We start from the raw sequence: 23,082 nt of genomic DNA on the forward strand, positions 1-23,082 counted from the left end.
CTCATTGATTCGGTTTTCCTACCAGAGATGACCCCTAAAAATGTATGAAGACATTGAAGTCAAAGGTGGTATATGAAGATATTCACATTGAAGACTATGACAAGAGAAGACACCACATGAAGCCTATGGAGCTCGAAGACTTAGATCTTCCGTAGTTCTTTTTCTTTTGTGTTGAGTCATAGGAACCACCGTACTGTTAAGTGGGGTCCAAGAGAACCAGTCAGAATGACTGAAGTGATGCCTAACCAAAACCTATGTCTTCGAGTGAAGACTATGAGAGCGAATCTTGTCCAGAGTCGGACAAGTCAGCTTTGCTTGCAGCCCAAGTAAAGTTGCCGTGTGAGTTTGAAATCTGACCGTTGGAACACGTGTCAGTTCCTTAGTGACCCAGGGTCATTTCGGACAAATCAGGTCGGGTTGCCAAGTGGCTATAAATAGCCCACCCCCTACAACCATAAACGGTTGGCTGCTCAGATTGAGAGTACGGCTTTTGTCGTTTGAGAGCAACCCACCTCGAAGCCTTTGAGAGAGAATTCCTTGCGAGGATAAAGCCCTAACCACCCAGAGCCAAAGAGAATTGGGCATCACTTAAGTCTTCTTGTCTGTGTGATCTGAAGACTTATTACACTTGAGGACTGTGCATCCTCCAGCCGGTTAGGCGTCGCGTTCTGAGCATCCAAGAGACATTGTGGATTGCCGGTGAACGAAGTCTGTGAAGGTTTGGGAGTCTACCTTGAAGACTTACCAGAGTGATTGGGCGAGGTCTGTGTGACCTTAGCTCAAGGGGAATACGGTGAGGACTGGGTGTCCTGAGCTGCATGTTCAGGACTGGGTGTCCGGGACTGTGTGTCCTAAGGTTTAAATACCTAGCCGCCCCAACCAGACGTACAGTTGTCACAGCAACTGGAACTGGTCCAACAATTCATTGTCTTCAACGAGTCACTGGTTTCATCTTCCCTTCCCTTTACTTACTGTTACTCCTTGTGAAGTCATTGTATGTTTGCACTATCTTTTGTCTTCACTGAGTGACTGCGTGTTCTGTATGGCTTCATAATATCTTCCTACCTGATCCTTACTACATTGCTGCTATTAGTCATTGTGCTTTCACTCTATTGAATACTTGACTATGGCTTGCCTAGTGTAGTCTACCTTCCGCTGCATGGTATTAGGTTTATTTCTATCGTTTGTCTTCATAACTCCCACGTTTTGAAGACTTTCATAAAAATCGCCTATTCACCCCCCCTCTAGTCGATATAACGCACTTTCAATTGGTATCAGAGCAAGGTGCTCCCTTGTTCTGTGTGATTCGGTTTAACCACCTGGAGTTTTAGCTATGTCGACTGCAGGGATAATTAAAGTCTCCGCTGCGTGCCCCGTCTTCGATGGAACTGAATATCCCTACTGGAAGAATAAGATGCGCATGCATCTTGAAGCCATTGATGTCGACCTATGGTATGTCGTCGAAAACGGCGTTCCCAAGGCTGGAGAAGGTGTCACTGCTGCTGATGTCAAGAAATTTGTTCAACTGGACTCTACTGCCAAGAATATCATCTGTGGTCACCTGACCAAAGGACAGTATGGCCGTGTGAGTGCTTTGAAGACATCTAAGCTGGTCTGGGACTGGCTCTCCAAGGTCAATGAAGGCATCTCAACCCAGAGAGATCAGAGAATCAGTGTCCTTCGCAACCTCTTCAACCGCTTCAAGCGAAATGACAATGAGAATGTCCAGCACACATTTGACCGACTCACTGACATCACAAATGAGCTTCAAGCCCTCGGCGCTACTGAGATCACCAAACATGAAGTCGTCAAGACACTACTGAGATCACTTGATAGTTCGTTTGACATCCTAGCCCTGATGATTCAAGAACGTCCTGATTTCAAGACACTCGATCCATCTGACATACTTGAGAGGCTCAACACACATGAGTTTCAGCTTTCTGAGAAAAGAGATATCTACGGTCCAAACTATGGGCGAACTCGTGCCTTGAAGGCAAAAGCTGTCTCCTCATCTGAAGAAGAATCTGACAGCAGTTCTGATGATCCCGAAGACATTGGAAGGGAACTTGCTATGCTTGTGAAGAAGTTCCAAAAATTCACCAAGAAGAAAGGTTTCAGAAAGTCTTCCCGATCAAGCTCAAGGAATGATGAAGCTTCTGCTCATGACTACAAGAAGAAAACATGTCACAAGTGCAAGAAACTTGGCCACTTCATCTCTGAGTGTCCACAGTGGGACAATGAGAACAAAAAGAAGAAGAAGAGCAAGGAATATGACTCTGACGACAAGAAGAAGAAGAAATACTCAAAGTCTTCTTCCAAGTCTTCCTCAAAGTCTTCATCACACAAGAAGAGCTCATCTGGCAAGGCACGTGCGTTTGTTGGCAAGGAAATGGATTCAGAGGAGGAGTCCGCTTCTGAGGAGGCGGAGGTGGAGTCTGAGGAGGAGTCCGATTCAGGCGTCGCAAGTCTGGCTACAGCATACGTTGCCAAGTCCATCTTCAATACTGAAGACAATGACCTCGTCACCGACACCGATGCAAATGACAAGGACTACTCCGCTTCTACCTACTGCTTCATGGCACGCGGTGCCAAGGTAAACACACGCACTACTCACTATCAAACATCTAGTGACGATGACTCTGATTGTGATTCAAAACCCAGCTACAAAACACTTGCTAAAATTGCAACTGAACAACAGAAAGCTATGGAACATATTCAAAAACTGTTAGACAGAAGCGATGATCTGTTAGGTGCTGAAATGACTCGATCTGAATCCTTAATTGAAGACATAAAAAATCTTCACGTTAAGTATCAGGAACTTGAAAGTCGTCATGAAACTCTCTCAACAACTCATGAAAAGCTTTCCTATGATTATCTTCAAAGGAAGCAAGATCTTGAGAAATTGAGAGCGGTTCATGAAGATCTTCAAAAGGAAAACGAGTCACTTCGCGCCAAACAGATCAGTCCCGCTCAGGAAGGATTTGAACCACCATGTCTTAAATGCATTGAGCGTGATAATGCTACTTCTGTTGCTGAATGTTCTACTGCTACTACTGTTGCAATATCTTCAACTGTTGATGTGGTAACTAACCCCTCTGCTGAGGATACCACTGCTATTGCTGATGAGAATGCTAGGTTGAAGACATTGCTTGAAACAGGGATGTACAAAAGTCTTAAAGGGCATCAGACACTATGTGATGTCCTCAAAAAGCAGATACTGAACCGAAACCCGAGGAAAGAGGGTGTTGGGTTCGTAAGGAAAATGAATGCTGATGGCTCTTACTGGAAACCTGAGCAGTACCCCAAAACCATGTGGGTTGCTGCAAAGGAACCTTCAGCAGACCCATCCAATCTATCTGGCTTCACTTGTGCTAACCCCATTATCATTGATGAATCCTTTGATGCAAACTATATACTGTTTAAGAATCAGAATGGTGAAGTGTTTGCCAGGTACATTGGTACTAACTGCAGGAATGGACCGCCTATGAAGAAGATCTGGGTTCCGAAAAGGTGTCTGGAGAATCTTCCTGTGAATGTCATCATGACACCTCACGTGAAGAAGACAAACCTCAGACCAAAGGCTTCATACGGTCCAAAGGCTTCATACAGACAGAGGACTCACCTGAGTCGCACTAACGCAAATGTTTTGCAGGGAAACCATACTCAGGCATATGAATATGAGAGCGGTTCATCAAACCGCCATGTTCATAAGACCAAGAACTATTCTGCTTATTCTTATGAGTACTATTGTCCGCCTGCAAGACTGTTTGCTAGGGCTCCAAAGCCAAAATTCTCAGATGCTGCACTTAGACTTATTGCTTCTCAGCCACCCTTGAAGATGTGGGTGGCTAAGAAAGCTTAACTCTCTTTTGCAGGGAAAGGTCTCCAGCAGAAAACCAAAATCGTCTGACGCCATTGCTGGGGACCTTAAACATCTTGTAGGGCGCAAGATCAAATGCCCGAATGGTCTTACTATGTACTTCGTTCCTGAATCGCTTGCTACTCTCCCTATTAGTCCTAATCTGGATCTAAGCTTTCATAACCCATTGGTTCGTCAAATGTTTTTGCTTCACAATGCTCTTGGTGAAGCCTATCCCCCTAACTGCACTGTAGGGTACGACACCAGCGTCTTCAGAATGGATTATTGATAGTGGGTGTACAAATCACATGACTGGCAAAAGAAGTCTTCTTATGGACTCAACCTTACGTCCATCCGACAAGAGCCACATCACATTTGCTGACACTGGTAAAAGTAAGGTATTGGGTCTAGGTAGAGTTGCAATCTCAAGGGATCAACACATGGATAAAGTCATGCTTGTTGAATCCCTTGGCTTCAACTTAATGTCTGTCTCAATGCTTTGCGATTTGAACATGATCGTAATATTTGGAAAATATCGTTGCCTTGTACTAATGGAATCTGACAAGTCTCTAGTGTTTGAAGGGTATCGAAAAGATGATCTGTACGTGGTAGATTTCTCAGCAGGACCACAGCTTGCCGTATGTCTTCTAGCAAAAGCTTCAGAATGCTGGCTCTGGCATCGGAGGCTTGGGCATGCTGGCATGAGGAACCTCCACACCCTGGCAAAGAAGAAGCATGTCATAGGCATCGAGGGCGTCAAGTTCAAGAAAGATCACTTATGCGGTGCCTGTGAAGCAGGGAAGATGACGAGGGCCAAACATCCCTCGAAGACAATCATGACCACTACTCGACCCTTCGAACTGCTTCACATGGATCTTTTCGGTCCCACTCATTACTCAACTCTTACTACTACTGCTTGCCTCTATGGCTTCGTTATTGTTGATGATTATTCTAGATATACTTGGGTGCACATAATCCTTTACAAGACTGAAGTGCAGGATGTCTTCAGACGCTTCGCAATCGAGCTATGAACAATTATGGCGCCAAGATAAAGCACATCAGAAGTGACAATGGCACTGAATTCAAGAACACTGGCCTTGATACATATCTTGATACCTTGGGCATCACACATGAATTCTCAGCCCCGTACACGCCACAGCAGAATGGCGTCGTCGAACGCAAGAACAGAACACTCATTGAGATGGCCAGAACGATGCTAGATGAATACAAGACCCCAAGAAAATTCTGGCCTGAAGCCATTGATACTGCATGCCATACAATCAATCGTGTTTATCTTCACAAGCTTCTGAACAAGACATCTTATGAGCTCCTTACTGGCAAGAAGCCAAATGTCAGTTACTTCAGAGTATTTGGCGCAAGGTGCTGGATCAAGGACCCACATCACACCTCAAAGTTTGCACCAAAAGCACATGAGGGTTTTATGCTTGGATATGGAAAGGATTCGCACTCCTACAGAGTCTTCAATCTCTTTCATTACAAAGTGGTTGAAACAGTGGATGTGCGGTTCGATGAGACCAATGGTTCACAAAGAGAGCAACTGCCAAATGTGCTAGATGAAGTTCCATCCAGTGAATCAATCAAGCTAATGGGAACTGGAGAAATTATACCTTCTGAAGCTCATCCTGAAGAAGAACTTATCATCTCAGCACCTGATCAACATGAAGACAATGCTCAGCCTGAAGACATTCCTTCTAACAACGACAATGATCAGCAAGAGCAAAGTCTTCGCCCTGTACATCCTCGCGTTGCCAATGAAGTGCAGATTGAAAGAATAATTGATAGCATCAATGCACCCGGTCCACTCACTCGTTCAAGGGCAACTCAGCTAGCAAATTTCTGTGGGCACTTCGCATTCGTCTCAATAACAGAACCCAAGAAAGTTGAAGAAGCCTTCATGGAACCTGAATGGATTCAAGCTATGCAAGAAGAGCTTCAACAGTTTGAGCTGAATAATGTATGGGAACTAGTTAAGCGTCCTGATCCACGGAAGCACAATATAATAGGCACCAAATGGATATACCGCAACAAGCAAGATGAGCATGGTCAAGTTGTCAGAAACAAAGCTCGTCTCGTTGCTCAAGGATATACTCAAGTGGAAGGCATTGACTTCGATGAAACATTTGCTCCTGTGGCTAGACTTGAAGCCATACGCATACTGCTGGCCTATGCAAATCATCATAACATACTTCTATATCAAATGGATGTGAAGAGTGCTTTTCTCAATGGCAAGATTGAAGAAGAAGTGTATGTTGCACAACCGCCTGGCTTTGAAGATCCAAAACATCCTGACATGGTATACAAGCTCAACAAGGCACTGTATGGCCTCAAACAAGCCCCTCGGGCCTGGTATGACACACTCAAATACTTCCTGAAGAGCAAAGGCTTCATACCTGGTTCCCTAGACCCCACTCTCTTCACGAAGACATATGATGGTGAACTGTTTGTGTGCCAAATATATGTGGATGACATTATCTTCGGCTGCACCAATCAGAAGTACAGTGAAGAGTTTGGATATATGATGCAAGAGCAATATCAGATGTCCATGATGGGGAGCTGAAGTTCTTCCTCGGTCTTCAAATACGACAACAACGCAACGGCATCTTCATATCTCAAGAGAAGTATCTCAAAGATTGCCTGAAGAAGTTTGGTATGCAAGACTGCAAAGGCTTCACAACACCAATGCCAGCCAAACATCATCTGGGTCCCGACGACAATGGTAAAGAGTTCGATCAAAAGGTATACCGCTCCATGATTGGTTCTTTACTTTATCTATGTGCATCTAGGCCAGATATTATGCTTAGTGTTTGCATGTGTGCTCGATTTCAAGCGGCACCAAAGGAGTCGCATCACTTAGCTGTGAAGCGAATTCTTCGATATTTGGCTCACACCCCAACTCTAGGATTATGGTATCCAAAGGGCTCAGAGTTTGATCTGGTTGGATTCTCGGATGCTGATTATGCTGGTGACAAAGTTGATCGCAAGTCTACATCAGGCACATGTCACTTTCTGGGACGATCACTTGTATGTTGGTCTTCAAAGAAGCAGAACTGTGTATCTCTCTCCACTGCTGAATCTGAATACATTGCTGCTGGATCTTGCTGCGCTCAGCTTCTGTGGATGAAGCAAACACTCAAGGACTATGGCATTCATCTGAAGCAAGTGCCACTTTACTGCGACAACGAAAGCGCCATCAAGATCGCCAACAACCCAGTTCAGCACTCGAAGACAAAGCACATTGAAATTCGTCATCACTTTCTCAGAGATCATGTTGTGAAGGAAGATATTGATATCATACACGTCAACACTGAAGAGCAATTGGCAGATATCTTCACCAAGCCCTTGGATGAGAAGAGATTTTGCAAGTTACGGTGTGAGCTAAATATCCTGGAATCCTCAAATGTCCTGTGATCAGGCACACATCCTAACCCTAATGCATATTGATGACTTAGATGTGCAACACACGAAGTAAAGTATGTCTTCAATCAATGAAGACATACATTCTAAGTGTGAATACATTAATGTGGAATTTGACTTCGGAGCGCCACGATAATTGTGCGCCGTGTCTGGGTCTAATACTTCCTATACGGTGGGTAACGCCACCACCAAATGTTCTATTTTGAAGTGTTTCACTCATGGCGTTACCTTGCAATGTCTTCACATTTGGTTTGGCTTCGATCTCAACATATCTTCATGATTATCTTCACTATGTTGATTATATATATATATATATATATATATTAGTGTTCTGTCCTCTACAGCATTCACTTATAGCTATGTCTTCATTGTTGAATCTTTTGAACTAAGTGAATGTGATCGGACCCTAACCTCTCTATGCTTTCTATCTCAAATTCTATCTCTCCAAATCATATGCATTCTATTGAAAATGTCAAATGTCTTCTCTGCGTCCTTGTCAGCAGAAGATACAGAGACAACCATTAAGTCTGTTTTCAATGCTCATTCCTCCACATGAAACCCGGAGAAGTAGGAACGACCACCCGACAATCAAGGCGTGCGTGGGACGTGGAACAAACCCCAAAATTCCGCATAATGGCCACGTGTTCCTCAGATGCGAATCGCCAGGGGCACCTGTGTAATAGCGCAGTGCCGCCCATGTACCTATAAATACACACTTCACAGCGGTCATTATCTCTTCTTCCACTCTCGCACGAACCCTAGCGCCACCGCTAGCCCTCGACGACGCCGGTGACGAAGCGCTTCGCTGCCGCAACCTCTCCGACGCCGTCTTCACGCCGACCGCGGACATCGTCCTCTCCGCCGTCGCCGTAGGTGTCCTCCGTCGCCAAGTTAGGGCACGGAAGATCGAACTGCTCGGCCTCATCTTCCACTTCGTCTAGCAGTTCTTAGTGTGGTAAATAAAACTTCCTTTTTATAGCACCGTTGATCCTATGGATTTGTCACTTTCTACCACAAGCAGTTTCTATTCACACAAGTTAGATCTCTCTCATACTGCATCTCATAACATGCCTAGTATATTCACTTATGCTTCACAAAGTAGTTAGATTCCTCACTTGTACTGATCTGTGGATTCGTACAAATCTGGAACCAACTCCTTATCTATGAGTGAATGTCTTCGCACGATGAGGTCAATGTCTTCTAAACTGATTTATCTTCAAAATCTTCTGAGAATGCATATGACCTCTTCCCCTTCCCTCGCACCTTAATGCTGTCACAGGTACATGTCCGTGGGAGAATCCTTTGGTTCTCATAGTCTGCATTCATTTGCAGAATTCTTACAGCATCACATTAATTCTCCCGAAGCCAGTTCCTGTTGGTCCAGCAAGCGAAAACCTTTGAAGCCTTTGAACATGTTGAAGCCTTTCAAGTTAAAGTTTATGGCTTCAGAGAAAGCAACAAGGAAGGGTGGCAGAAAGCATCGTGGAGAAACATCCAGAGATCTGCCAGATGAACTCTCAGAACTGTACAAGACAGATCCTAAAGAGGATTACAATCAGCGCAAGACCCGAATCCAATGGATTCGAAGATGTTGGGCAGAACAATGGTTCAAATACCGATTTGTAACCCAGGAATATGCTGAGAAAAATGCCATCAAGAGACCGTGGGGAGACATCCTATACAAGAATCTTCTACCCAGGTCCAGAGATGAAGCCATTGAACAAGGCTTCTATCCCTGCATGGTCCATGGGCCACAGCCTGCTGATGCACACCCATCGTCACTACTATGGTGTCGTGACGACAATCTGTTCAAGTGCAACTTCCAGTTTGCCCAGAACTCAGCGAATCAGAACAAGAAGACTTTGGGGTTAGACTTCAACCCTGGTCCCTCAGCACCAAGGGCAGATGGCACACGAGATGCAGAACCCAATGTCATCGGTCCTTTCTACAACCTTGAAGGCCTCATCACCCGCATCTTAGTTCAAGGGACTGCAGTGAATGAGCCTGCAGCTGAGGCTGAATCAGATGAAGCGCCTGCAGCACCGAAGACAAAGAAGCTGAAGAAGCCTAAAGCTTCAAAGCCTGCCCCTTCACCAAAAATCTCACGGGCGAAGCCACTGGCAACTGCACCTCCTGAAGACAGTGTGCAGTCCGAAGACTTATCTCGCATCTCCAAGCCCCAGAAGGTCAAGATGCCTCTGCCTCACACCGGACAAGAGCTAACTGCTGCTGCCATTCTGCGCAATGACGACATTGATCTGTCAAGTGATGAAGATCTAGCAGATGACGCTCTTGAGCAACTCATCAAGAGCAAAGAAGAAGCAGAAATCTTCAATGATCTGCCTCTCTTTGATGTGACCATCATCCACAACTTCATTGACGAGTGGTTTGACACGCCAAACATCAGCTTTGAAGATCTGCAGCTACCAATTGGCCTCAGTGTCGCCTTCCAAGGCGCCATTGCTTCAGAACTCGCTATTGCCCAGCGCATTGTTGAACTGAAGCAAAAGATTGACTATGAAAAGGCTCAGTTCAAGAAGCATATGGCCAAGCTCAGCGTGCAGGAAGTGAAGAACTTCAAGAGTATGATGCACGAGCTCAAGGAAGCCTTTGTAAAGAAACGTGCAGAAGCTCAGGGTTCGCGTGAGCGCATGAAGACTCTGGCTGACAGATGTGTGCAAGCCTACAATGAGGCTGAGAAGCGCAAGGCCCTTGGGCGTCCTGGCATCGACCCCAGGATGGCCGCAAAGAAGAAGAAGAAGCCTGCTACGGCTGAACCTGACGCACCAAGGCAGGAAGCAGTTCCGATTGTCTTCCCAACTAGACTGACTGGCTCGAAGCCAAAAAGCCGGTCAACCGCTTCAGAGCTCAAGAAGACAAGGACTGCTGAGGCTGAAGCCAGGAAGAGGAAACATTCTGAAGCCTCTCCAACTGCCCCCTCCAAGAAGAAGAGGAAGACTAAGAAATATCGGGCTGCTCCCACAGAGCCCTTGATAGTTGAACCCATTTCTATGGTCTATCCTGAAGCTGAACGCCAACTGACTATCCATGAGCCTGCTTCCACAGAGGCTCATGAAGCTGAAGACTTTCCATCAGCTGATCCCATCGCTGCTGAAGACATTGGTCAACATGACAATGTAGAAGATGGTGCAGTCCTTCCTCAGCTTGAAAACATCAAACTCATCAGCATTGGTCGTCCACTGACGCCAATTGCACAGGATGCTTCATGGGTGGATCGCCCACAAGAGGAAGAAGACTTCGAGGCCCAGCCAACTCCAACTCCACAGGTGTCGCCTGCGTTGCGCAGGCTTCACAAAGGTCCAAGGCCTCAAGTCTCTGCTGAAGACAATCCGGCTGCATCAGCCGCGGAAGATGAAGTCCACAAGTTGCCACTCCACTGTCCCACCAAGAAGCAGTTCTCAAGGAGAACGTGCTTGAAAATCTTGCGGCTGCCACAACCACCAATGAAGCTAATGTGGAGCCCTCCCCAACGGAAGAAGAAGACAACGAAGCCACTGATCCCGTCACTTCTGTTCCTGAGTCTGCTGCCGGTCCCCAGTTCGACTATCATGTTGAGCACAGGCCTCAGGTACAGAAGCCAATCCCAAGATTGCCAAGGTTCCCAGGTCCTGCATCAGCACCTGGCTCCTTCAATATCAATGGCTTCAGGGCAGACAACACATTCTTCGATAGCTCCAGGAACCCCTACTCAAGGGAAAGGATATCATCTGATCGGTTCTGGAGCTATCCTCAGCGAAGCTATTACTCATGCATTCTTTACAACCAAGGTCGCATCTTCCCACACAAGCGCCTTGACATTGAAGCCATAGCTGGTCTGCCCTGTCTGGAAGAAGCTTTGGATTGCTTCAAGGAAGTTGGACTGCTGCCGTTCGTTACTGACCAAGAGCATTGGAATGAAGAGCTGCTGCTCCAATTCTATGCCACACTTCACATCCGCGGGTACAGCAGAGATCCGAAGACTTGGGTCCTGGAGTGGATGACCGGAAACGTTCATCACGAAGCCAATGCATTTGACATCATTGAGCTCACTGGTTTGCCCACTCCTGGCGATCTCTACGAGCATGGCTGTCAGCTGCATAGTGAAGCTATTGAGAGCATCTTTAAGAGGCCGGAACCTGATATGAGTCAGATGCTCAGCATGATGAAGCCATTGCCCCAAGATGCTGCTTATCCAACAGAGTTCTTCGTTGAAGACCTTGAGTATCTGCCAAGAACCATCTATCACATCATCAGGCGAACTCTCTGGCCCATCAAAGGGCACTCTCCAAATGCCAAGCTTGAGGGTGCAATGAAGACTTTGGTCTTCTATATTCTTCATGGAAAATGCTTCAATGCACAGGACTTATTCATCCGCCAACTTGCTGCATCAGGCTCTGATCTGTTTGGCTTGAAGTTCTACGCCCCATGGGTAATGCGGCTAATTAAACTTCACTCCGATATCTCATATCAGCCATCTGCTCGCAATCATAGGATTTTTCTGCCTGATGTGGATATCTCTACTGAAGCCATCTATCCTGAGCCTGCAAAGGAACCTCTAAGTCTTCAGAATGCAGAGCATCAGAGTTTCTCACAGAACATTGAAGGAGTTGAAGCAGTCACTCGGGTGTATCCTTTGGCTGGCACTACACGTGCACCACACCCTGCGTCTACTGAAGCCACTGATAGTACAACTGCTCCAAGACCCAAGAAGCGCACTCGTGTTCTCAACGACCGAGAGCTTCTTGTGGCTCTTCATCAGAAACAGGATAGGCATCATGACTGGCTGAAGCGTCAGATGAAAAGCCTCTTGGTGGATGTTAATCGCATTCGCAATCTTGCCACCAAGAATGCTTTCGTTGCCCATGAAACCTGTCGCCGCACATGGAAAGGGCTAACGATGATGTGTTCTGAAGATGATCTCCAAGAGGATGGCTTCACTGAGCGATTCAAGTTTGACTCCACACCTCCTCGAAGAGCTGTGCTGCTAGGAACTCCATCCCTTGAAGACTCTGAGTTCTCTTCATCTGCTGCAACAGTGACTGCCAGAGTTATCGAGGATGAAGATGATGCTACTTCACCACCACCTCCTTCAGCACGCGTCAACTCTGCTCCAAGCTCTTCAGCACCGCCAAACACCACCAACGACCCTGCTACTTCACCTACTCCGCATGGGAACGAGTAGATGCTCTATGTCTTCAAACCTTTTTGGTCCTTACTGACAAAAGGGGGAGAAGCATATGAGGTTGATAGTCTTCAAGCGGGTCCATATGGGCGGGTGCTTTATATTTTGCTTCGTGCTTACAACTCTCGTTTTGCTACATTTGGTTCTTTGAGTTGTAACACTTAAACTCGATGGTCGTCTGCTACTTATCTGCCACTTTGTTTTGCGATGATAAATTCCGCATGTGCGACGATAAATTCCGCACTTAGATCATTCTGCAGACGTCCATTTTCCATTATGCATTGTCATTATCTTCATATACTTTCACATGCATAGTGGATTGTCATCATAAGTTGAAGTGGATCTCCACAAGTACAACCTGCCATGTGCATTTGCATTCCAAAAGCAAATTACTTATATGCACATCTTCAGGGGGAGCCCTTGCAACTTATGAAGACAATTCCTTATCCTTTACAATTTCACAGATTATATTCCCCGTTGAAAACTTCAACTAGTTTGTCATCAATCACCAAAAAGGGGGAGATTGTAAGTGCATCTAGTGCCACCCCTAGTTGGTTTTGGAGTATTGACGACAAACCTAGTTGAGGGACTAATGTGTTTGTGAGAATTGCAGGATAACACAGGTAGAAGTCCCTCATTGATTCGGTTTTCCTACCAGAGATGACCCCTAAAAATGTATGAAGACATTGAAGTCAAAGGTGGTATATGAAGATATTCACATTGAAGACTATGACAAGAGAAGACACCACATGAAGCCTATGGAGCTCGAAGACTTAGATCTTTCGTAGTTCTTTTTCTTTTGTGTTGAGTCATAGGAACCACCGTACTGTTAAGTGGGGTCCAAGAGAACCAGTCAGAATGACTGAAGTGATGCCTAACCAAAACCTATGTCTTCGAGTGAAGACTATGAGAGCGAATCTTGTCCAGAGTCGGACAAGTCAGCTTTGCTTGCAGCCCAAGTAAAGTTGCCGTGTGAGTTTGAAATCTGACCGTTGGAACACGTGTCAGTTCCTTAGTGACCCAGGGTCATTTCGGACAAATCAGGTCGGGTTGCCAAGTGGCTATAAATAGCCCACCCCCTACAACCATAAACGGTTGGCTGCTCAGATTCAGAGTACGGCTTTTGTCGTTTGAGAGCAACCCACCTCGAAGCCTTTGAGAGAGAATTCCTTGCGAGGATAAAGCCCTAACCACCCAGAGCCAAAGAGAATTGGGCATTACTTAAGTCTTCTTGTCTGTGTGATCTGAAGACTTATTACACTTGAGGACTGTGCATCCTCCAGCCGGTTAGGCGTCGCGTTCTGAGCATCCAAGAGACATTGTGGATTGCCGGTGAACAAAGTCTGTGAAGGTTTGGGAGTCTACCTTGAAGACTTACCAGAGTGATTGGGCGAGGTCTGTGTGACCTTAGCTCAAGGGGAATACGGTGAGGACTGGGTGTCCTGAGCTGCGTGTTCAGGACTGGGTGTCCGGGACTGTGTGTCCTAAGGTTTAAATACCTAGCCGCCCCAACCAGATGTATAGTTGTCACGGCAACTGGAACTGGTCCAACAAATCATTATCTTCAACGAGTCACCAGTTTCATGTTCCCTTCCCTTTACTTACTGTTGCTCCTTGTGAAGTCATTGTATGTTTGCACTATCTTTTGTCTTCACTGAGTGACTGCATGTTCTGTATGGCTTCATAATATCTTCCTACCTGATCCTTACTACATTGCTGCTATTAAGTCATTGTGCTTTCACTTTATTGAATACTTGACTATGGCTTGCCTAGTGTAGTCTACCTTCCGCTGCATGGTAATAGGTTTATTTCTATCGTTTTTCTTCATAACTTCCACGTTTTGAAGACTTTCATAAAAATCGCCTATTCACCCCCCTCTATTCGATATAACGCACTTTCAAAGACTTTCCCCAAGTGTTCCCAATGGTTCTACTTGGTACAAACACTAATTAAACAGAAAAAACACAACCAAAACAGAGGCTAAATAATTTATTTATTACTAAACAGGAGCAAAACGCAAGGAATAAAAATAAAATTGGGCTGCCTCCCAACAAGCGCTATCGTTTAACGCCCCTAGCTAGGCATAACAAGCAAGGATATATCTAAGTATTGCCATCTTTGGTAGGCAATCCATAAGTGGCTCTCATGATAGTTTCATATGGTAATTTTATTTTATTTCTTGGAAAGTGTTCCATGCCCTTTTTTAATGGAAATTGAAATCTAATATTCCCTTCCTTCATATCAATAATCGCACCAACCGTTCTAAGGAAAGGTCTACCAAGAATAATAGGGCAAGAAGGATTGCAATCTATATCAAGAACAATGAAATCTACGGGCACATAATTCCTATTTGAAACAATAAGAACATCATTAATTCTTCCCATAGGTTTCTTAATAGTGGAATCCGCAAGATGCAAGTTTAGAGAGCAATCATCAAAGTTACGGAAATCTAGTAAATCACACAAAGTCTTGGGAATAGTAGAGACACTAGCACCCAAATCACACAAAGCATAAAACTCATGATCTTTAATTTTAATTTTAATAGTTGGTTCCCACTCATCATAGAGTTTCCTAGGGATAGAAACTTTCAACTCAAGTTTTTCTTCATAAGATTGCACCAAGGCATCAACAATATGTTCGGTGAAGGCTTTATTTCGACTATAAGCATGTGGAGAATTTAGCATGGATTGCAACAAGGAAATACAATCAATCAAAGAGAAACTTTCATAGTTAAATTCCTCGAAACCCAATATAGTGGGTTTAGCAACATTTTTATTTCTTTCAATCCCACGTTCATCAATTTCATCATTAAGATCTAAATACTCTGAATTTTTAGAATGCCTTCTAGGTAAAGGAAGATCATATTTAGTTTCATCAAGATTCATATTGCAAAATAAAGATTTAATTGGAGACACATCAATAACTTTTAGATCTTCATCTTGATAATTCATAGGAATTGGAAGAACATGCTTTAATAAAGGCATCTTTGGAAGCACGCATCCTAGCGGTTCTTTCTTTACACTCATAAATTGAAATTCTCATGGCTTTTAGAGACTCATTAATATCATGCTTAGGTGGAATAGATCTAAGTTTCAAAGCATCAGCATCAAGAGCAATTCTATCAACGTTCCTAGCCAAATCATCAATCTTAAGCAATTTTTCTTCAATCATAATATTAAAATTCTTTTGCGAAGAAATAAATTCTTTAATATTAGATTCAAAATCAGAGGGCATTTTACTATAATTTCCATAAGAGTTGTTGTAGGAATTCCCATAATTATTAGAAGGATTACTAGGATATGGCCTAGGATTAAAATTCCCTCTATAAGCGTTGTTACCAAAATTATTACTACCAACAAAATTCACATCCATAGATTCATTGTTATTCTCAATCAAAGTAGACAAAGGCATATCGTTAGGATCAGAAGAAACACTCTTAGTAGAAAATAATTTCATAAGTTCATCCATCTTTCCACTCAACATATTAATTTCTTCTATCGCATGCACTTTTTTATTAGAAGTTCTTTCAGTATGCCATTGAGAATAATTAACCATAATATTATCTAGGAGTTTAGTAGCATCTCCTAAAGTGATTTCCATAAAAGTCCCTCCCGCGGCCGAATCTAAAAGATTTCTAGAAGCAAAATTCAACCCGGCATAAAAATTTTGTATAATCATCCACAAATTCAAACCATGAGTAGGGCCATTGCGTATCATTAATTTCATTCTCTCGCAAGCTTGTGCAACATATTCATGATCAAGTTGTTTAAAGTTCATTATATCGTTTCTAAGAGAGATGATCTTAGCGGGAGGAAAATACTTAGAGATAGAAGCATATTTGCACTTGTTCCATGAATTAATACTATTCTTAGGCAAAGACGAAAACCAAGCTTTAGCACGATCTCTAAGAGAAAAAGGAAATAGCTTCAATTTAACGACATCATTATTGACATCTTTTTTATTTTGCATAACACATAAATCAACGAAGCTATTCAGATGAGTAGAGGCATCTTCACTAGGAAGGCCGGCGAATTGATCTTTCATAACAATATTCAACAAAGCAGTATTAATTTCACAAGATTCAGCATCGGTAAGAGGAGCAATCGGAGTGCCAAGGAAATCATTATTATTGGTATTGGTGAAGTCACACAATTTAGTAGTATCTTGAGCCATCGCGACAAACAAGTAATCTAACACACGAGCAAACAAAAAGAAAACGGGCAAAAAGAGGCAAATAGAGAGGGAGGATAGAGAGAGAGGGCGAATAAAACGGCAAGGGTGAATTGGGGGAGAGGAAAACCAGAGGCAAATGGCAAATAATGTAATGCGAGAGATAGGGATTGTGATGGGTACTTGGTATATTGACTTTTTGCGTAGACTCCCTGGCAACGGCGCCAGAAATCCTTCTTGCTACGTCTTGAGCTTGCGTTGGTTTTCCCCGAAGAGGAACGGATGATGCAGCAGAGTAGCGTAAGTATTTCCCTCAGTTTTTGAGAACCAAGGTATCAATCCAGTAGGAGCCCACGCTCAAGTCCCTCGTACCTGCACAAAGCGATAGCTACTCGCAACCAACGCGATTAGGGGTTGTCAAGCCCTTCACGGTCACTTACGAGAGTGAGATTTGATAGATATAATATTTTTGGTATTTTTGGTATAAAGATGCAAAGTAAAAAGTAAAGGCAAAGTAAAAAAGCAAAACAATATTAAAGTGATGGAGATTGATATGATGAGAATAGACCCGGGGGCCATAGGTTTCACTAGTGGCTTCTCTCAAGAGCATAAGTATTCTACGGTGGGTGAACAAATTAATGTTGAGCAATTGATAGAACTGAGCATAATTAAGAGAATATCTAGGCATGATCATGTATATAGGCATCACGTCCGTGACAAGTAGATTGAAACGATTTTGCATCTACTACTATTACTCCACTCATCGACCGCTATCCAGCTTGCATCTAGAGTATTAAGTAAAAAACAAAGTAACGCCTTAAGCAAGATGACGTGATGTAGAGAGATAAATTCATGCAATATGAAATAAACCCCATCTTGTTATCCTCGATGGCAACGATACAATACGTGCCTTGCTGCCCCTTCTGTCACTGGGATAGGACACCGCAAGATCGAACCCAAAGCTAAGCACTTCTCCCATGGCAAGAACTACCAATCTAGTTGGCCAAACCAAACGGATAATTCAAAGAGACTTGCGAAGATAACCAATCATACATAAAAGAATTCAGAGAAGATTCAAATATTATTCATAGATAGACTTGATCATAAACCCGCAATTCATCGATCTCAAGAAACACACCGCAAAAAGAAGATTACATCGAATAGATCTCCACAAGAGAGGGGGAGAACTTCGTATTGAGATTCAAAGAGAGAGAAGAAGCCACCTAGCTACTAACTATGGACCCGAAGGTCTGAGGTAAACAACTCACACTTCATCGGAGGGGCTAGGATGATGTAGAAGCCCTCCGTGATGATGGCCCTCTTCCGGCGGAGCTCCGGAACAGGCCCCAAGATGGGATCTCGTGGATATAGAAAGTTGCGGCAGTGGAATTAGGTTTTTGGCTCCTGTTCTGATCGTTTGGGGGTACGTGTGTATATATAGGAGGAAGGAGTACGTCGGTGGAGCACCAAGGGGCCCACGAGGTAGGGGCACGCCCTAGGGGGGGCGCCCCCCACCCTCGTGACCTCCTCTTTGATCCCTTGCAATAGGGTCCAAGTCTCCTGGATCACGTTCAGTGAGAAAATCACGTTCCCGAAGATTTTATTCTGTCTGGACTCCGTTCGATATTATGTTTATCCAAAACATTGAAATAGGCAAAAAATAGCAATTCTGGGCTGGGCCTCCGGTTAATAGGTTAGTCCCGAAAATAATATAAAAGTGGAAAATAAAGCCCAATATAGTCCAAAACAGTAGATAATATAGCATGGAGCAATCAAAAATTATAGATACGTTGGAGACGTATCACTGTTCTACTATATGGCTTAAGTCATCAGCGTCCGGAGGTCGAACATATGTACCTTGGAATAGAATTTGCAGGCAGACTGTTGAGATAGTGCCGAGCTGGCCCCTTGAGTTTTAAAGGGAGGTATTTGATGGCGTGGAGGTCATCGCCACGGACCATATGAATGTGGAGAATGAAGTCTTTGATCCACACCGCGGGGTCGGTGGTTCCATCGTATGATTCTATATTCACGGGTTTGAACCCTTCTGGGAATTCATGATCCAGGACCTCATCAGTGAAGCAATGAGAGTGTGCTTGAGGGAGTCTTGGATTACCGGGTCTCCGGACAGCCGGACTAAATCCTTTGGCCAGAGTGTTGGACTATGAAGATACAAGATTGAAGACTTCCTCTCGTGTCTGGATGGGACTCTCCTTCGCGTGGAAGGCAAGCTAGGCAATACGGATATGTAGATCTCCTCCCTTGTAACCGACTCTATGTAACCCTAGCCCCCTCCGGTGTCTATATAAACCGGAGGGTTTAGTCCGTAGGATGATACATGCAATCATACCAAAGGCTAGCTTCTAGGGTTTAGCCTCTACGATCTCGTGGTAGATCAACTCTTGTAATACTCATATCATCAAGAACAATCAAGAAGCACGTAGGGTATTACCTCCAGCAAGAGGGCCTGAACCTGGGTAAACATCGTTTCCCCTGCCTCCTGTTACCATCCGCCTTAGACACACAGTTCGGGACCCCTTACCTGAGATCCGCCGGTTTTGACACCGACATTGATGCTTTCATTGAGGGTTCCACTATGTCTTCACCGTAAGGCTTGATGGCTCTTTCGATCATCAGTAGCGATGTGGTCCAGGGTGAGGTTTTCCTCCCCGGACAGATCTTTGTATTCGGATGCTTCGCACTGCGGGCCAATTCGCTTGGCCATCTGGAGCAGATCGAGAGCTACGCCCCTGGCCGTCATGTCAGATTCGGAAAATCAAATTACACTGCCGACATCCGCGGCGACTTGATCTTCGACGGATTCGAGCCCGTGTCAGGTGCGCCGCACAGTCACGACGAGCATGATGTAACTCTGTCGTCGGACAGTGTTCTGGAGATCGCATCTGCAACTACTCCGGCTTTCAATCCGGAGCAAATCGCGCCATCCAAGGACGGAGGGATAGACCCAGCCATGGAGGCCGCACTCTTAGTGGCGATGGAGCCGGATACTGACTTCACGCCTTACGAGAGCCGTGTCGCCGAACCACTGGATTCGTCTCCGGCCATGGACTCCGAGCCGCCTGCATCCATGCCTGTCGAATCCTACTGGGTGCCGATCATGGAGTACACCTTGGCGGATATCTTTCAGCACTCGCCTTTCGGCAATGTGCTAAATTCATTAAGGTCCCTCTCATTGTCAGGAGAACCTTGGCCGAACTATGTCCGGCTAGAATGGGATGCGGACGACGAAGAAATTCGCTGCCCACCCACCACCCACTTAGTAGCCACTGTCGACGACTTAACCGACATGCTCAACTTCGACTCTGAAGACATCGACGGCATGGACGAAGATGCGGGAGACGAACAGGAACCAGCGCCCATAGGGCGCCGGACAGCCACTTCATCACATGACATATACATGGTGGATACACCCAAAGAAGGTAATGGCGAAGAGACATCGGAGGATGGCCCCTCCAAGAAGAAACCCACACGCCGATGTCAGCGGCGCCACTCTAACTCCTGCCATAGCAAAAACATCGATAACAACGCAAGAGAAAATAACACTCCAGTCAACTCCACAGGAAACGACGAACATTGCCCCAACGGCAGAGCACGATGAAGCTGCAAGCGGCGAACATAGTACGGATCTGACGTACGAACACGGCAACGCCGAGGATAAACCTCATCAAACCCCCTCAGGGAGGAAAACAGTCCGGACGAAGATGCACACATCATCCCGGAGACGCACTTGGAGCAAGAGAACCTCCGCAGAAGGCTTATTTCCACAGCGAGGAGTCTGAAGAAGCAGAAGCAAAGGCTTAAGGCCGCACAAAATACGCTCAACAGTAGGTGGAACAAAGTGCTCGACAACAAAGCAAAGTATGGTGGAAGTTACCACACAAAGAGCTATCCAAAGCGCAAGCTATTACCTGAATTCGACGATGAGGCCTTAGAGCCCACATAGCCAAAAAATGAAACAGCCAACTAGCCGGATCCACCACCTTGTGACCGCGATAGAGTGGCTAACAAAGTCGCACATAAGTCAACACACGATCTACGTGAGGACTTGTGCCAAAAATCCGGTACGACCAGATCCATCCATGGATCTAGGAAGCGCGCTCCGGCACAAAATCAAAACCGGATACTACAACCGCCCGAACACCATGGCACATCCCAATACTGGGGTGCCGCACACCCCCTATGTTTCACCGATGAGGTGCTGGACCATGAATTCCCAGAAGGATTCAAACCAGTGAACATAGAGGCGTATGACGGGACCACAGACCCTGGGGTCTGGATTGAGGACTTTATCCTCCATATCCATATGGCTCGCGGAGACGATCTCCATGCCATTAAATACTTGCCCCTCAAGATTAAAGGACCAGCTCGGCACTTGCTGAAAGCCTCCCCTAAAACTCAATTGGAAGTTGGGAGGAGCTCGAGGGTGCTTTTCAGGCTAATTTTCAAGGGACCTACGTCCGACCTCTAGATGCAGACGATCTAAGTCATATAATTCAATAGTCCGGAGAGTCCGCTCGAAAGCTTTGGAACAGGTTTCTCACAACGAACAACCAAATTGTTGACTATCCGTACGGTGAAGCCTTAGCAGCTTTCAAACACAGCGTCCGAGATGAATGGCTCGCCAGACACCTCGGCCAAGAAAAACTGACAACAATGGCAGCCCTAACAAACCTCATGACCCGCTTTTGCGCGGGCGAAGACAACTGGTTAGCCCGCAGTAGCACCAGTGACCCAAGCACATCCGTAGTCAGGGATGGCAATGGAAAACCACGATGCAATAAAACAAGCATCAAAATAAAGAAGATAGCCTAGATAATACGGCGGTAAACGCCGGATTCAGGGGCTCTCGACCAGGTCAGCAAAAAACCCTTTCAAAGGCAGCAGAGACGGACCGTCTGGCCTAAACAAGATTCTTGACAAACTATGTCAGATTCATGGCACCCCCGATAAACCTACAAATCACACCCACAAAGAATATTGGGTCTTCAAGCAGGCCAGTAAGCTAAACGCCGAACACAAAGGGGAGGAGACACCAAGCGAAGACGAGGACGAACCTCGCGAGCAAAGCACTGGAGGACAGAAAAAATTCCCACCAGAGGTTAAAATAGTAAACATGATCCATGTGACGAAGAGGAGGAGCAAACATGCACTCCGATACACACACGCCATAGAGCCCGTCACCCCTAGGTTCAACCCCTGGTTGGCCTGCCCGATCACTTTTGATCGCGGGGATCACGTGACAAGCATCCGACACGAAGGATTGGCTGCCTTGGTGTTAGACCCAATAATAAACGGATACCATCTCACATGAGTCCTCATGGATGGCGACAGTGGTCTAAATCTGATATATCAGGACACAGTCCGCAAAATGGGGATAGACCGGACACAAATAAGCCACAGTAATACTACCTTCAAGGGAGTAATACCAGGCCAAGAGGCCCACTGTACGGGCTCTCAATTGGTAGAGGTTGTATTCGGTTCTCCCGATAACTTCCGAAGCGAAAGGTTAACTTTCTATATCGCTCCATTCCGAAGTGGCTATCAAGCACTACTCGGAAGAACGGCTTTCGCTCGTTTTAATGCAGTACTGCATTACGCTTCTCTCAAGCTTAAGATGCCCAGTCCACGTGGCACCATCACAGTTAGCGGAAATACTGAGTGTTTTCTATGCGCGGAAGAGTGTGCGGTGCTTTAACAGCCGAGCACTATACGACCTCATGAACCAGAAAAAATGATAGGTCGTCAAGAACACGGACATGGTTAGACGAGTCCGGTGCACCATTACATATACATGAGATTGGTTTGATGATCAAACCCTCCTAGACGGTACCAGGGGCTTCCCACGTGTAATCAGGGCTAGACCGGCTCAACTTGACTTATCTTGAATTTTAATGGTTTATTGATAATAACAAATTTTCTAGCATGGCAACTTTCACCTAAGTTCTTCTCTTTTACAGATGACAATTGTGCTACACCCGTCCAGGACACGGCACAACGGAGACACAGGCGCAGACATGCAGCAGGGACCCGCTCAAAGGTTTATTTTAAGATTAAGACCCTGCGTAAACCTTTTGTATTGTCTCTTGTTGTTCACATCCTCCGGATACTCAATACAACCAAGAAGGATGCTGACGTTATTGGCATCTAGCCACGTCAGGATATTGCATGTACCTGGACACCCGGGTTTATTATTAAGGGCATTGTTCAGCCCGACATATGTTATAAAGACCGAATACCTTAGGGAGTGTTCGGCGTCGCGAGTTTGGCCTTATATGCATCAGCTCCGAATCATGTCTTTGGTCAAATGTTGGGTTTGCCCGGCTCCCATGTTTTGGTACCTTACGTTCCGCTATATCGGCTAAGGTAGCACTGGGAGAACTACTGCGATTGTGCCCTGGTTCATCCGGATGAGCAC

This window comes from Triticum aestivum, chromosome 2A, assembly GCF_018294505.1.
Source record: "Triticum aestivum cultivar Chinese Spring chromosome 2A, IWGSC CS RefSeq v2.1, whole genome shotgun sequence".
Classification (NCBI taxonomy): Eukaryota; Viridiplantae; Streptophyta; class Magnoliopsida; order Poales; family Poaceae; genus Triticum; species Triticum aestivum.